Source organism: Erinaceus europaeus, chromosome 8 (assembly GCF_950295315.1).
Source record: "Erinaceus europaeus chromosome 8, mEriEur2.1, whole genome shotgun sequence".
Classification (NCBI taxonomy): Eukaryota; Metazoa; Chordata; class Mammalia; order Eulipotyphla; family Erinaceidae; genus Erinaceus; species Erinaceus europaeus.
The window spans coordinates 79804164-79820043 of NC_080169.1; the positions used below are offsets into that span (position 1 = coordinate 79804164).

At 35.5% G+C, this 15880-nt stretch overlaps 1 protein-coding gene across 5 annotated transcripts in view; it reads right to left on the bottom strand.

Moving 5' to 3' along the window:
- IMMP2L (inner mitochondrial membrane peptidase subunit 2) overlaps nt 1–15880 on the bottom strand; it is a 777851-nt gene that overhangs the window by 206551 nt on the left and 555420 nt on the right. The window lies entirely within an intron of this gene.

A 15880-nucleotide genomic window follows, 5' to 3' on the forward strand; every position in this document is an offset into this window, starting at 1 on the left:
CTTACAAAATATGAAAACCATGACCACAAAGATATAATTACAGAGAGAAAATATGGGTGCATGTATACTGGAAAATGTCTAGAAAGGATAAAGAGAAGACATTGAGCTTCTGTGTGTGATAGAGCACATGCATATTGTGGTCTGGGAGGTGGCATAGTAGATTATGTGTTGGACCCTGAGCATGATGACTGGAGTATGGTTTGCTCCCTCTTCTTTCTCCTCCTTTTCCTTCTCCTCCTCCTCCTCTCCTCCCTTCCTTCCACTTCCCCACCCCTCCCCTTCTAGTACCTTCCCCTCCTCTCATCTCCTCTCCTCTATGCTCCTCTCCTCTCTGCCATCTCTTTCTCTCTGATAAATTAATATATTTTTTGAAAACCCACATGCCTGGAATATTTATTCAGACTACTGAGAAGTTGCTTAGTAGATGACAATCATTTGTTTAAATAACATTACTTGAGGAATAATGCTCCAAAAGAATAAGTTACCAATTTTCACTACCTGATATCAATGCAATATTAACACTACCAATATGAAAAACCACCTTTATTGACATAAAACAATATTTCCTGCCAACAAATTTTAAAGTTTCAGACACTTGAAAAGCATTTCCTACTTTAAAGGTAATCTATATTTTAAAATCGTGAGGCAAAATAGAATATGCCAAGTGAGCTATCTATATAATTAAAATCTTATAAATTACTATTTTAAGTATATCTGTAAATTTTAATGTAATATTAAGCTTCATGAATCTAATCAAATGACTCAAAATGTAAAAAAGCTGTTACTAACATTAATCCCATTACTGCTCAAAATTTATATCTACATTTTAATCATTAAGCTGTTGAATGCATTATGGTGATACAAGTAGAAGTAGTAGGAAAGTTATTACAGATTTACATTGTAAAAATTGCTTAACTCCTCTTTGTCTAAATTTTCTAGGACATTTCCTTAGAAGTGTAAAGAATAGGTAAGTGATTATACTTTACTGTAGGAAAACTATATATGCTGTCCAGTAAATACAATATATATATTATGTATTTAACTTTGAAATTCTAGCACTGTTATAATAACAATGTTTAATATATATATATATATATTCCCTCTAAAGCATAGGTTATAAGCCTGTTTTATATCAGTGATTTAACGCTGCAAGATGTTTCCATTGGTTTGGACAAGATGTCTACAACTGTCTCTAAATTATAGATTTTAGCAGATCAATTTAATGTGGCAGAATTCGCCTCTAACCAGACTGGTTGATGGAAAGAGAGAAGAGTCTAACATAGTCAAAATAATACTTTTTATGATAATTAATCATCCTCATCTTAAATTTCATTTCCTATCTAATCAGAAATCAGGGCTACTTTTATGCCATCACAGGTCATGCCTTAACTACTATAAATGAATCTACATTTTTATGCTTTAAATTATCATAATTATGATCTTGTCTGAGCACTGAGAAGGTGATATGGAATACTTGAGAGGTCTTTTTGTTCTCTGAAGGTATGAGGGTGACTATCTCTGTCCTGACTCCCAAGTCCATTCTGACATCACAAAACACATTACTTCTGTATATAAATACTCCTCTCACTATTACAGTTGTATTTTAAAACCTCCTTCTACAAAATGTATAGATTTTTACATATTCATGTATCAGGATTGGTTCAGATGACCACAGAACTATTCTCAGGGTTAGAAGCTACTTTACCCACCATCAAATATCACATTCTCCCCAAAGACAACAGTTTATACTTACTACATTGCACTTAATTACAGAGAGAATTAAATTTTAACTCTTTATTGATGAGGTACATGTAATGATATTTAATGGGAAAATACTATATTGGGCTTCTTTAGTGTTATAAAGGATATTTACACATTATACCATATAAGTTAATGCCCTTGTGATTATAAAATGCATTATTTTTAATATTAAGCTAAGATGTAGAATGAAAAACCCACTCAATAAAAATCATACCAAGTGATTGCCTCCTGTTGTTATTTTATTACTATATATATATATATTTTTTTTTTTGGAAATTGCTGAGTTTGACATAGTTTGACATAGTTGACATAGTTTGTCACAGTTTGATATAGTTTTCACATAATGTCAGAGCTGGGGAAGGCCTGGGAGTGCTTCTAGTCCATTCCCTGCTTTTAACTCTTTCTTTTCTTCATGGCCTAAATCCTTCTGCTTGATCTCCTTGTGTCCTGCTAACACACAGACTGAGATGCAGTGGAAATTGAATTGTCACTGCCCCACCTTTGTTACAAGAGAACTTCTGGTTGTAGATATATTACACAGCTAATCTGGATGTCATATTTGAAACACTAAGCCTGGACAGAAGATCCTAAAGTTAAAAGTCAAACAAATCTAGCTTGTAAAATATATTTTATTTGGCCCATGCATCATCATCATCATCATTATTATTTAAAATCATGAGCATTATAAATACAAATTAACACATTTTTAATATATTTTTAAATTTATTTTTATCTTTGAAAAAAATAGGAGGAGGATCTGATAAACCTAGGCCCACAATTATCACATTAATAAGTCCACTGGGTCTAATAAGCAAAAACTGAAGACCATTGGCAGTTCCAACAACTTGTTGCATAACTGCCTAGTGCTTGAGAGCAAATGAGTTTGAGAAGCTCTAGAAAACTGAGGATTTCTTATGCCTCTAACATTAGGTAACTATTAGGAGAACATGTGAAAATTATTATTTTTTTAATTTTTTTATTAATAAAAAGGAAACATTGACTAAACCATATGATAAGAGGGGTACAACTTCACACAGTTCCCACCACCAGAACTCTGTATCCCATCCCCTCCCCTAATAGCTTTCCTATTCTCTAACCCTCTGGGAGTATGGACCCAAGGTCATTGTGGGATGCAGAAGGTTGAAGGTCTGGCTTCTGTAATTGCTTTCCTGCTGAGGATCTGATGTATTTAGTAGGTTCTCAGTAAATTTAGAGCCACCTCTTCCTAAAATCAACTCAAAAAAAAAGAAATCAGTTAATAAGGAGTCAGGCCGTAGAGCAGTGGGTTAAGCGCATGTGGCGCAAAGCGTAAGGACTGGCTTAAGGATCCCGGTTCGAGCCCCCAGCACCCCACCTGCAGAGGAGTTGCTTCACAGGAGGTGAAGCAGGTCTGCAGGTGTCTGTCTTTCTCTCCTTCTCTCTGTCTTCCCCTCCTCTCTCCATTTCTCTCTGTCCTATGCAACAACAATGACATCAATAATAACTACAACAATAAAACAAGGGCAACAAAAAAGGGAATAAATATAAAAAATTAAAAAGAAATTAATTAATTATACTAGGCACATTGTCACAGTGTTTTTCAAACACATACATAAAGAAAATATTTATTTCAAAAATTCTTTATTGAGAGATTTTTTTAGCCTGATCCATTAGAGGGCAAGAAAATCATTTTAAAGATTTGATTAAGTTCTACTAACCAATTAAAGTAACAAAACTAAATATTATAGTATCCATATTGGGAAATGACATGTTTTAATTTGAATAATATTTATCTGTAAAAATCAAAATAGTCCCCACCTGCACGGGGAAAGCTTCACAGGTGATGAAGCAGTGCTGCAGGTGTGTCTGTCTCTCTTCCTCTCTATTTCCCTCATCTCTCTCCATTTCTGACTATCTCTATCCAATAGTTAAATAAAGATAATACATTTTATAAAAGAAATAATGATAATAAAGCTTTTGGTTTAAAATGAAAAAAAAACAATCAAAATAGAATTAAAGGAATTTAAGTATTGGATTCCACAGTTTTGTGTCATGATATCATGTGAACTTTATGCATACAACTCCATTTTTAACAATTCCTTCTTCAAATTAAATTAAGTTTTATTTATCTCATAACTTTTTATTCTGTTAGTTCAGCTAATTCTTTTTTGCCATTGTAGATTCCTCTTTGTATAATGTATTTAAAAAAAAACTTATATAAAAGAAACTGTATAGACTAGTGTTAATCTCTAGTTCTGCTCTAAATTCTCAAAAGTAGAAAGTTTATAGTTTCTGGTATATTTTAAGTAAATCATATATGTGTACTTATTTCCAACCAATAATGATCACTTTTGCACTGGTATCTCAAAAATGCTCTTAATGATTTCATTATTAGCTAGTAAATTACTGCTAGTATAGTGAAAACCAGGTTAACATGTCAAATTAGTCTTCTATAGTATATGTTATGTTTATTAAATTTGCATTACTAATCGTTTAAGGATAAAAAAAAATTGACGCCAAGTGGTGGCACACCTGCTTGAGTGCACATGTTACAAAGTGCAAAGACTCAGGCCAGCCTCCTTCCTCCACTGCAGGGAGAAGGTCTGTAAGTGGTGAAGCAGTACTGAAGGTGTCTTTCTCCCTGTCTCCATGTCCCTCTTGATTTCTGGCTGTCTCTACCCAATTAATAAATAAAGATAATTTTTAAAAATTAAAAAGAAAATTTCAGGTGTCCAGTTTCACATCCTACACATGTGTATACACAACTCACTACACCCATCACCAAAGTTCCTATACTTCCTCTTTCATATGTTTATTACCACACTTTCCAGAATTCAAGAGAGAGTTTTTTGTTTTGTTTTGTATCTGTAAGTTTATTGGCTTTAGTAAACTACCTCCAGGCATTCGTGAAACCATGCTGAGGTTTCTTTTCACTATTTCATTTATTTCACTGACCTACAGTTTCATCCATTTTGTCCCAAACAAAATAAATCATCTTTTTTTAAATACAGAATGACATTATATCAACTATATATGTGGTAACATTTTATCCAATTATTATTTTCTTAGACAGAGAACAGACCCTGAGGACAGTAGAAAGTCCTGCAGGGGAGGAACTATCAGACAGAAACAAAGAGTATATAAAAAAAACTTTGATGAGAAAGACTTGAGTAGAACTTCAGAGAACTGGAACCAATGTTCATAAGGAAGTATGATTTGTTAGTTTGGCGATAGAGTAAAAAAGAGATGGTTCATCTATTTTGGCTAGTATTTCAAAAGCACATCTTAACCAAGTCAGGCTGCTGAGTGGGAGCAATACTAACTTTCAAAGAACCCCAAAGATTCCAGTCTAGGGGGTCGGGCAGTAGTGCAGCAGTTAAGCACACGTGGTGCAAAGGAGAAGGACCAGAGTAAGGACCCCTGTTCGAATCCCCAGCTCCCCACCTGCAGGGGGGTCGCTTCATGGGTGGTGAAGGTCTGTAGGTGTCTGTCTTTCTCTCCCCAGTCTCTCTTCTTCACTTGACTTCTCTCTGTCCTACCCAACAACAAGAACAGCAATGACAACAACAACACTAATGACAACAAGGGCAACAAAATGGGAAAAATAGCCTCCAGGAGCAGCGGGTTCATAATGCAGGCACCAAGCCCCAGCAATACCCCTGGAGGAAAAAAAAAATTCCAGTCTGGACGTTATAGTAATATAAAAATATAGCAGCAGGTAATGACATATACACAAATGGGGTATGAAACAATACCCTTACTCTCTCATAATTCTGTAAACCAATGTTTAATCAATAATAATAAAAAGTGTAATTAAAAATAGAAAGAAAATGAGAAAGAACTTGACAATAAGAATAATATCTTTGTTTCAGATTTATCTTCTATAACACCTTATTATAGTTTATGAATTTTATTTTTATTTTTTAAAATATTTATTTATTCCTTTTTGTTACCCTTGTTGTTTTCTATTGTTGTAGTTATTCTTTTTTTAAATTTTTATTTACTTTTATTTATTTATTTTCTCTTTTGTTGCCCTTGTTGGTTAATATTGTTGTAGTTATTGATGTCCTTGTCATTGGATAGGACAGAGAGAAATGGAGAGAGGAGGGGAAGACAGAGAGGGGGAGAGAAAGATAGATACCTGCAGACCTGCTTCACCACCTGTGAAGCGACTCCCCTACAGGTGGACTGGGATCCTTACGCCAGTCCTTGTGCTTTGCGCCACCTGCGCTTAACCCACTGTGTTACCGCCCGACTCCCCAGTTTATGTATTTAAATAGTACTAATGATACAACAAAACATGAACTTTAAAGTTTGTCAAACAAAAAAATCTCAGTTAAATTTAAGAATTGAGTACTGGTAATAAATAAATAAATAAATAAATAAATAAATAAATAGTTCACTTAGATGGTGTGCTTATGTTCCCATATTTGTGACACAGGTTCAAGCCCAACCCCCAAACAGAAGGAAACTTCAATGCTGTAGTTACTTCCTCTCTCAACTACTAACCACATAAACTCTCTATCTAAAAATTTTACCTCTATTAATCTCTCTCTCTTTTTAAGATTTGAGGGTTTTTTTAAACATTTTTCTTTTCTTTTTTTAAAATATTTTTATTATCTTTATTTGATAGAGACAGCCAGAAATCAAGAGGGATGGGGGTGATAGAGAGGTAGAGAGACACCTGCAACACAGCTTCACCACTTGCAAAGCTTTCCCCCTGCAGGTGGAGACCAGGGGCTCGAGCCGGGATCCATGTACATTGTAATGTATGCGCTCAACCAGGTGCACCACCACTTGGACCCTCTCTCTCCCTCTCTATCTAAGGGGGGTGATAACCCCCCATTCCCTCTCAATTTCTGGATGTCTCTATCAATAAATAAATCAAGGTAATAAAACAAAAAAATGTTGTTATCTATTTATTCAATGAGAGAGAATCACTCTTCTACTCTCTTGTTACCTTTGATCTGAGAGACAATAGTACACTATAACACACACCACTGCATCCTTCCTCTTTCTCATTCCAATTTGCTACTGCCTCCTAAGAAGGATTAGATAAAGATAGCTTCGTATAGCACCAATTTCTGTAACTACTTCTAGGGAACATCTCTGATGATATGTATGTAATATATATATATATATATATATATATAGTTTATTTATTTATTTTACCAATTTTCATGCTCATGAGTCTCATGGGGGCTAACCCTGACAAAGCACACACCCTATCTAGGCCTGAAGGTGAGTAATTTATTAATGTTGAATGAGGCTTTTAATGTTTATCTGTGACGAACGAATTTTCAGGATGGACAAATTTAAAGAAGTCCATCAGAGCTATGTAGGCTAAATTACACGACAAGAGTGTTTTCAACAGCTCTCTGTGCTCAGATAAAAAGAAGGAGTATAAATTGATTTACCAGCCTCCAGTCCTTTTGTTTCATGTCTACAGTTATTATATCAACTTTTTTTTGAGGATTAATGTCAGGCTATAGCGATAGAGTCACATAGGAATAGAAAAGTTTTAGTGTTTGTCAGCCTGAAGTAGCAGGTGAAAGGAAGGGACTTTTACAACTGAGAATAGGTCAGCTTTCCTCTCAATGGACACCAGCATGCAAAGATATAAGCTGAGGTTCAGGTACCTCTCCACTGATAATAACACAATATAAAGTCCCCAGAGATTAGATGATACTCTGCCAAGATAAAAAACCACAAACAGATTCAATTTGCCTGGAATTGCTTTAGAATGTCCTTGCGCTTGTCCTGATTTGAAGAGAATAAGGCAATAAGAAACTTAAATTCAGTAATAGCAAGATAAAGTTACATGTTTTTGTATACCTGATTTTTATAGCCTAAGAATTTCTACTAGATTCTATCTTTTTATCCCACTACATATATCTGTGAATTAATATGCTTTCTAGTGACTACAAAATTAATGTTTCAACTATGTTACTGGATTAAAAATTGCCTAGTAAAATTGACTTAGGTGTATGCATTCAGAAAGGTGAGAAACCACATGTTCAATGAAACTACTTTAATCACTCTAAAATGCTCAGCCTCCTGTATGATGCTGACAGTGTGTAAGTTAGTATATGAGTAGAATATTCAACCTCCTGGCTAGTTTCTGTTCTAACCCTGGTGGACTTATTAATTTTTTTTAAATATATTACCGTTGTTTAGTGAAGTGTTTTCAGTTAGAAGCCAATAACTAGATAGAATTTACTCCCCTGAAAATGTTGACTTTATGCGCCTAATAGTAGGCAGAGTAATTCGAGTAAATTGTCTTCAGAAAGTAAAAGACATGAGGTTTGTGATTTTACAAAATCCACAGCTAGTAGTCACCTCTGAAAACAGCATTATAATGTACTTGCCCAACTTGGCAGCCTCTTACAGAGCTCTGGTTGCAAATGTACCAGAATTTTTTCTTTGTATGTGTTTTTTACTATTTATATTACAATAATTACGTTACTATTAGGGCCTGTTAATGTTTTAAGCTAAAACATAGTAAGATTAAATGAAATGTCTAAATCCTTTTCTTAATGGCATGCGTTTGTTTCTAGGTCTCCTACTAATTTACTCTCTTCCTCTGTGCTGAATGGAGTTACATGGAGCTACAGAGACGGGGAGAGGGTATGCTAGAAAGATTTAAGTTCTGAAATGTTCTTTAAGTGGCTGAGAACAAATATTTCTTATTGAAAGATGTCAAGTTGAGAGTGGTAAAAATCTTGGTAATATGATGAAAACTGTTATTGTGAGTCTTTAGAAAGAAACTTTGGGAACAACACAAGTAGAATGAGGTAGAATATTTTTAAGTATTGACAATTTATGTTTGTTTTATCTTTATTTTGGCTACCAGGATAATCACTAGGGCTTTATACATAAACAACATTACCATTCCAGATTTCTAGATAGGCAATTTTGCTTTCTCCTTTTCTTTTTTTTTATAAAGGGCGAGAGACAGAATGCTAGAGGTGGGAAGAGTCATAAAGGAGAGATACCTTCAGCACTACTCTACCGTTCATGAATTATTCTCCCAGCAGGTAGAAACTGTAGACTTCATCCTATGTGCTTACATAAATGTATGTGTATGTTTTACTGGTAAGCCACCATTCAGTTACAAAAGTTATTATGTATATTATGTATGGACAAATCAAGATACACAGGCAGAGAGTACTGAACAGAGAGAAACACAACCAGGAAAATCAGAAGAGAGTGTAGTGTCAATGGATTCAGCAAGAAAGTATAAAAGCCCTCTCTTGGAGATAGGATACCCTCCGAATTTGTTCCATTTGATTTCAAGTAATTTAATAGGACTTTGGAATCAGAGAAATTTGTTACTCAATTTTCTATTGTTGTTTCCCTTTTAGACTATACAGGAAAGGTGATATCCCTTATAGATAACTGTCAAAAATATTATTAGTTTTTGGGGAATGGGCAGTGGTGTACCTGCTAGAGAGCATACATAACCTGAGTTCAAGTCCCTGAGACCCATAGGAAGGAAGCTTCACAAGCAGTGAAATGGTGCTGTAGGTATCTCTCTTTCTCCCTCTCTACCTCATTCTTATCCTGTCTCTATCAAAAAATAAAATAAAATGAAATGAAAAAAACATCACCCAGAGAGGTGAATTTGTCACGCAGCCTAGTCTATGATAACTCTGGTGATAAAAATAAATAAATAAATTACACACTCACATTTATAATTGCTAATTGAAAGTTTCTAGATGTGTAATATCAAGAGGATTACTTTGCAAAAAGCACGATAATATCTCAACTTGTGACACATGCTTTTACAAAGTTAAAAACTGACTAAATGGTGGTCTGGGAGGTGGCACAGTGGATAAAAGCACTGGACTCTCAAGTATGAGTTCCTGAATTCAATTCCCAGCAGCACATGTACCAGAGTGATGTCTGGTCCCTTCTCTCTCTCCTCCTATCTTTCTCATTAATTAATAAAATCTTTTTAAAAAACTGACCAAATGTGATAACTGTCAGCTATGTGTAAGTATTTTCTTAATTAAAAGAAGTATGTTGAAGCCAGTTTGTCAGATGATTAAAACCTTTCCTATTATTCTTAGCATACACACATTAGACATTTTCTTTTTGACATACTCCATACACCTTTATCCTAAATAATGGGTACCCATTTAAAATGAAATCTCTGCCACTTATGTTGTCACTGCCCACATATGTTGTCTCTAGCAGGAATCTACTCTAATTCTAAGTTGAAAGACATTGATTAGTGTAAGAAAACTTCCTTGCTTTTCTAAGCATTAGTCTTCTAATTCAGAGCACACAAAAAAATGAACTCTAATCTCTATAGCGGTCATGTTGATGATCTTCGTGAGATATGCATTTTACAGGCTCTAAAAATGCTCATTCTCCAGCTCAAACATAATCAACAGCTTCTCTCCAAGCCAGTATAGAAACGAAAGGTTAAGTCAAAATGTAAGCAAACCTTTATCTTCACGTGTGGAAAAATTCCTGGGGGTCTAATATTCATAAGGGTTCACAGCAAAAGCTTGGTAAGTCTCTCCCGAATACAGGTCTAGCCATTAGCAATCCACAAATACCTCTGTGATAGAATAAGACAAGACCAAACAGAATTGAGAAAAATAATCTCCAACTAAATTTACATGCTTGTGGGAGAAGACTTTGAATTAAATAAAACCAGGTTCTCAGAAACATAGACTCACCACCACGCACTACTCGTCATCTAAGCAGTAAAAACATTCATTCATGGGAGTCGGGCGGTAGCACAGCGGGTTAAACACAGGTGGCGCAAAAAGCGCAAGGACCGGCAGTAAGGATCCCGAATAGAGCTTTGGGCTCCCCACCTGCAGGGCGGTCGCTTCACAAGAGGTGAAGCAGGTCCGCAGGTGTCTTTCTCTCCCCCTGTCTTCACCTCCTCTCTCCATTTCTCTCGGTCCTATGCAATAACGACGACGACAACAATAATAACTACAACAATAAAACAAGGGCAACAAAAGGGAATAAACATAAAAAAATACATTCATTCACTGTAGCACAGGAACTTTGCCAAGTGACATAACCATAAACATCACTGATTGAGATCATTAACGTGAGATGCTACCAGAGGTCTGGGCTACTTTTGTGTGGCTTTACAGGTAGTAATATCATGTTTTGGGTTGATCACAGGGAGCAATATTTTCTTTTCACAGCATTATTCAATTCTATTTTGAAGTTTTAAATAACCCTGAAATGAAATGATTTACTTGAAAAGATATAACAAAATCACAAAAGTACATCTCACAAACTTTAGCTTTATTTGAAAGGTACCAGCAGGTGCCAGGAGAAGTGGTCAGCAGTAGAGTAGTATATATATACATATATCATGTAGTCTTTCTGATGCACATCATCTGTCTTTTATACCCGTTCTTTTTCACTACCGCTGTCTGTTTACCTCATTTTTGTAGCACAAAACTTGACAAACCCCAAGCACTTGTGCTTCCTTCTAATTTTTTATAGTACAGTCCCTGAAATGCCTGTTTTTTTTCAATACTTCTTTCCTGAGATTTATTTTACTTTATTTATTTTTAAAAATGTATTAGTGATTTAATAATGATTAACAAGATTGTAAAATAATAGGGGTATATTTTCTTTTTTTTAATTTTTATTTATAAAATGGAAGCACTGACAAGACCATAGAGGGGCATGATTGTATACAGTTTCCACCACCATAGTTCCATGTTCCATCCTCTCCATTGGAAACTTCTTTATTCTTTATCCTTCTGGGGGTATGGATCAAAATTCCTTATGGGGTGCAGAAGGTGGAAGGTCTAGCTTCTGTAATTGCTTCTCCATTGAACATGACCATTGGCAGGTCCATCTATACCCCCAGCCTGTCTATCTTTCCCTAGTGGGGTAGAACTCTGGAGAGGGGAGACTTTGGGACACATTGGTGAGGTCTTCTGCCCACTCCCTGAGATTTTGTTTTTTATATTTATTTATTTCCCTTTTGCTGCCCTTTTTTTTTTTTTTTTTTATTGTGGTTGTTGTTGTTGTTATTGATGTCGTTTTTTGTTGGATACAACAGAGAGAAATGGAGAGAGGAGGGGAAGACAGAGGTGGAGAGAAAGACAGACACTTGCAGACCTGCTTCACCGCTTATGAAGTGACTCCCTTGCAGGTGGGGAGCCGGGGGCTCCAACCTGGATCGTTATGCAGTTCCTTGTGCTTTGCGCCACATGCGCTTAACTCGCGTTACCACCCGATTCCCACTCTCGGAGATTTTAACAGAAGTTAAAATGAGTCTATTTTGATAGTTATACTTCTGACATAATCTTTTTTCTTTCCTTTTTAAAAAAAAATTAATTGTAACCAGGGTTATCCCTGTGGCTCATTGCGGCAGTATGAATTCATTGCTCCTGGTAGTTATTCTCTCTCTACCTCTCTTTCTTTCTCTCTTACTATTTTCATTTGATAGAACAGTGAAAAACCAAGAAGGGAAGGGTAGATAGAGAGGAACAGATAAAAATAGACACCGACAGACCTGCTTCACAGCTTGCAAAACTTTCCCCTCCCCCGCAGGTAGGAAGCAGGGGCTGGAACCAGGGTCTTTTCTCATAAGTGTGCACTCAACTAGGTATGCCACCACATGGCTATTTGACATAATTTCTTATATAACATGCACATCTGCTTTTTGACCTACTGTTTTAAACACTAGATCTTTTTATATTGTGTTATGTTCACAAAGAAGGTAACCTTTCTGAACACCCTATCAATAACTGCAATTCCATAATTATTTTTAAAAGTTTATTTACTTGTTTAATTTTGGGAGACAGAGAGAGAGAGAGAGAGGAAGAAGAAGAAGAAGAAGAAGAGGAAGAGGAGGAGGAGGAGGAGGAGGAGGAGGAGGAGGAGGAGGAAGAAAAAGAAGAAGAAGAAGGAGAAGGAGAAGGAGAAGGAGGAGAAGGAGAAACTGAGAGAAAGAACCAGAGTATCCCTCTAGCATACACAGTGCTGGGGGGTCAAACTAGGGATCTCAAACTTGCAAGCCCATTATTCTAATCACTGCTAAACCTCCTGGGATGCTTCTAATTTTATAATCCCAAGCTTTAAAGATTTACAAACAACAATCATAGGAGTCTTATAATAAAGTAGTGTCTAATTCAAATATTTCTATAAAAAACACACTTTTATTACTAATAAAAGCCTATTAATACTGATCAAATTACACAATATCCTACTGAAAAATCACTAATCATATACTTAAATAAATGTATGACATAATTTTTTTTCAAAAAGGAAGGTAATCAAACTTAGAAGTTTTAACTCCACAGAACTAATGAAAGGTCAAAAGACTGGTAAGTGATCATGATTGAATCTCTTGTAGTATTATGCAAACTATCACACTATCATTTCTAAATTAAAATCTCATTTTAATTAGTTCCCAACAATCCAATCTAATCACTTTAAAGTCAAAGAAAGGTTCAGTTGTTTAGAATGCAGGCTGTGTCATTGTTGTGGCTGTGTGTACTTGACCTCCTGCCTATTAACAGAGACTCAATTAATTATTTGCTGTTTTCAATGGCTATTTCATTTCACCTCCACCTTTCTTTAAGTGTTAAAAGCTCAACTGTTTTATCACCTTAACCTTAGCTTTGGAAAATGCATGTAGCATTTCTTAACTATCAACTAATAAAGCATCTTGATCCTGAAAGCTAATTTCAAGACTATGACTACTACATGTCTTAGGGTAGTCAGGTGAAATAACATATTTCACCTAGCACACAATTTTACAAGAAAACCTCTTTATTTTGAATGTTAAAATTGGTGCTATGCTATATCCTTATTTGTGTTATTGGTAAGGCTTCTGGTCAACTACAGGCTACTAATACTTGAGGTTTTGTTTGTTTTGTCACCAGAGCTATTGGTGTTTGCATGAAAATTTCACCATTCCCAGTGGCAATGTGTTTGACAGAAATGAGAGACAAAGAAAAAAGGAGAAAGAAAGATAGAAGAGGGAAAGGAGGATTAGAGAGATAAAGAGAGAGAGGAGAGAGAGAGAGACTGAAGAGGGAAGAGTAACAGAGAAAGGGTGAAGGAGAGGGAGAGGAAGACATATGGCACTGCTCCACTATTCCTGGTAGTTCCTTTTGTTGTTGGGGACCAGGGACTTTGTTTTCCTTTTTTTTTTATAAAAAATAATCTTCTCTGATTACATAAGTATTGGTACTATTGTTCATTGTAAAGTTCCTCTTTAGTAGATATTTGCTTGCTTAAAGATCACCCTATATTCCAGCAATTTCTCTCCTGAGCATTTAACCATAGAAGCAAAAATACCTAAACAAAAAAGATCTACATATTAACTGTGGGGTATATAATAGCCCAAACTTTGAAGAAATTTAGATGCTGAAAGACTGATGAGTTGTGATACATATATGTAACTGAATACTACTTCACTGTTAAAATAATGTAGTTGTCTCCTTGTCTACTTTGCCTCTTCTTGGATGGAATTTGAAAGAATCATGTTAAGTGAGATAAGCCTAAAAGAGAAGTATGGTCAGTAAATAATTTCAATTAGAAATGGAACTTAAGAAACAACTGACAGGGAAAACATGAAGCAAAACTTGGATATTTTGCAGACATTTATTATGGGAAGATGAAAAGTTGTACTGTAAACCATTAATGCTCCAATAAAATTACTTAAAAGAATAGGTAACAAGATAAAACAGTGATGCTGTACTAACAGTGTTCAGAAAAATACATCAAATAGTTCACAGAATATCCTTGAAAGCAAGCATAGAAAGGTAAACGCAAAATTAAGAGATATTCAGAATAAATCACTAGGAAGGTGGACACACCAGTGAATCTTTCTTTCTCATACTAATTGTTTTCTTTCTATGACAATAAGTGATGCCATCTATTAGATTTTCTAGGCTTTTGAGTATTTTTACATGCTTTGTTTGACTTAGGTATGGCCATATTTTAAAAGAGATAAATAACGGATACCTTTCCTTTCATCCTTTTTAAGAATATTATGGCACCAACAAGGGACTATTCTCCCCAAAAAGCAGCAAATGAGATCAAGTATAATTCCATTAACATATTTTATCAAGAAATGATTATGCTTTTACAGAGATTGACAAAAATTTCATAACTTAATACACTGTCCTTAGTAACTGCCTACTCATTTTTTCTTTTTTTCCCTTAACTTTTTTTTTTTTTTGCCTCCAGGGTTATTGCTGGGGCTTGGTGCCTACACTACAAATCCACTGCTCCTGGAGGCTATTTTTCCCATTTTTGTTGCCCTTGCTGTGCTTGTTGTAGTTGTTATTGTTGTCATAGCTGTTGCTGTTATTGGATAAGACACAGAGAAATAGAGAGAAGAGGGGAAGACAGAGAGGAAAGAAAGATAGACACCTGCAGACCTGCTTCACCGCTTGCGAAGCGACCTCTTGCAGGTGCGGAGCCAGGGGCTCAAACCAGGATCCTTCGCCGGCCCTTGCACTTTGAGCCATGTGCACTTAATCCACTGCGCTACTGCCCGACTCCCTTCCATTAACATTTTAAGGTGAACACAAGGTGCCACGCTTGGAGATGATCATGAATTAGACCAACAGTTTGGCTCAGTAGGGTATTCTTCCTGGGGTTCATGTGATGTGCCTACAACTTTTCCAAGATAATTCTATAAGATTAATATACATGAATCTACATATGCATGATAATGTTCTCTGGACAGAATGTATTGAGCTATATAGTTATTAATGCAAACTGACACAAAGACGATCTTAGTACTTGTAATTCTCTCTTTCTCTTTTGCTCTTTCTTTCATTCCTTCCTTCCTCCCTTCCTTCCATTATCTCTTTTCTGCCATAGTTTTTCATAGAGGCTTTGTTCCTGAACAATTCCACTGGTTCCAAAAAACTCTTTTATTCTAATTTTTCTTTAATAAGTGAGAGTGAGCACAGTACCACTCCAGCACTTGAAAGGCATTCCCCTTGCTTAGCAGCTCTCCCATGTGGTAGTCAGAAACATGAACTTGGACCTTCATGTAAAATAAAGTATGCATTCCACTGGGTGAACTATCTCCAAGTCCTAGTGCTCCTAAGTTCTAGTAATATACATATATTTCATCCAGAAATGATGGACTTGTAACAATTTTGTTCTTATATTTTCTCAT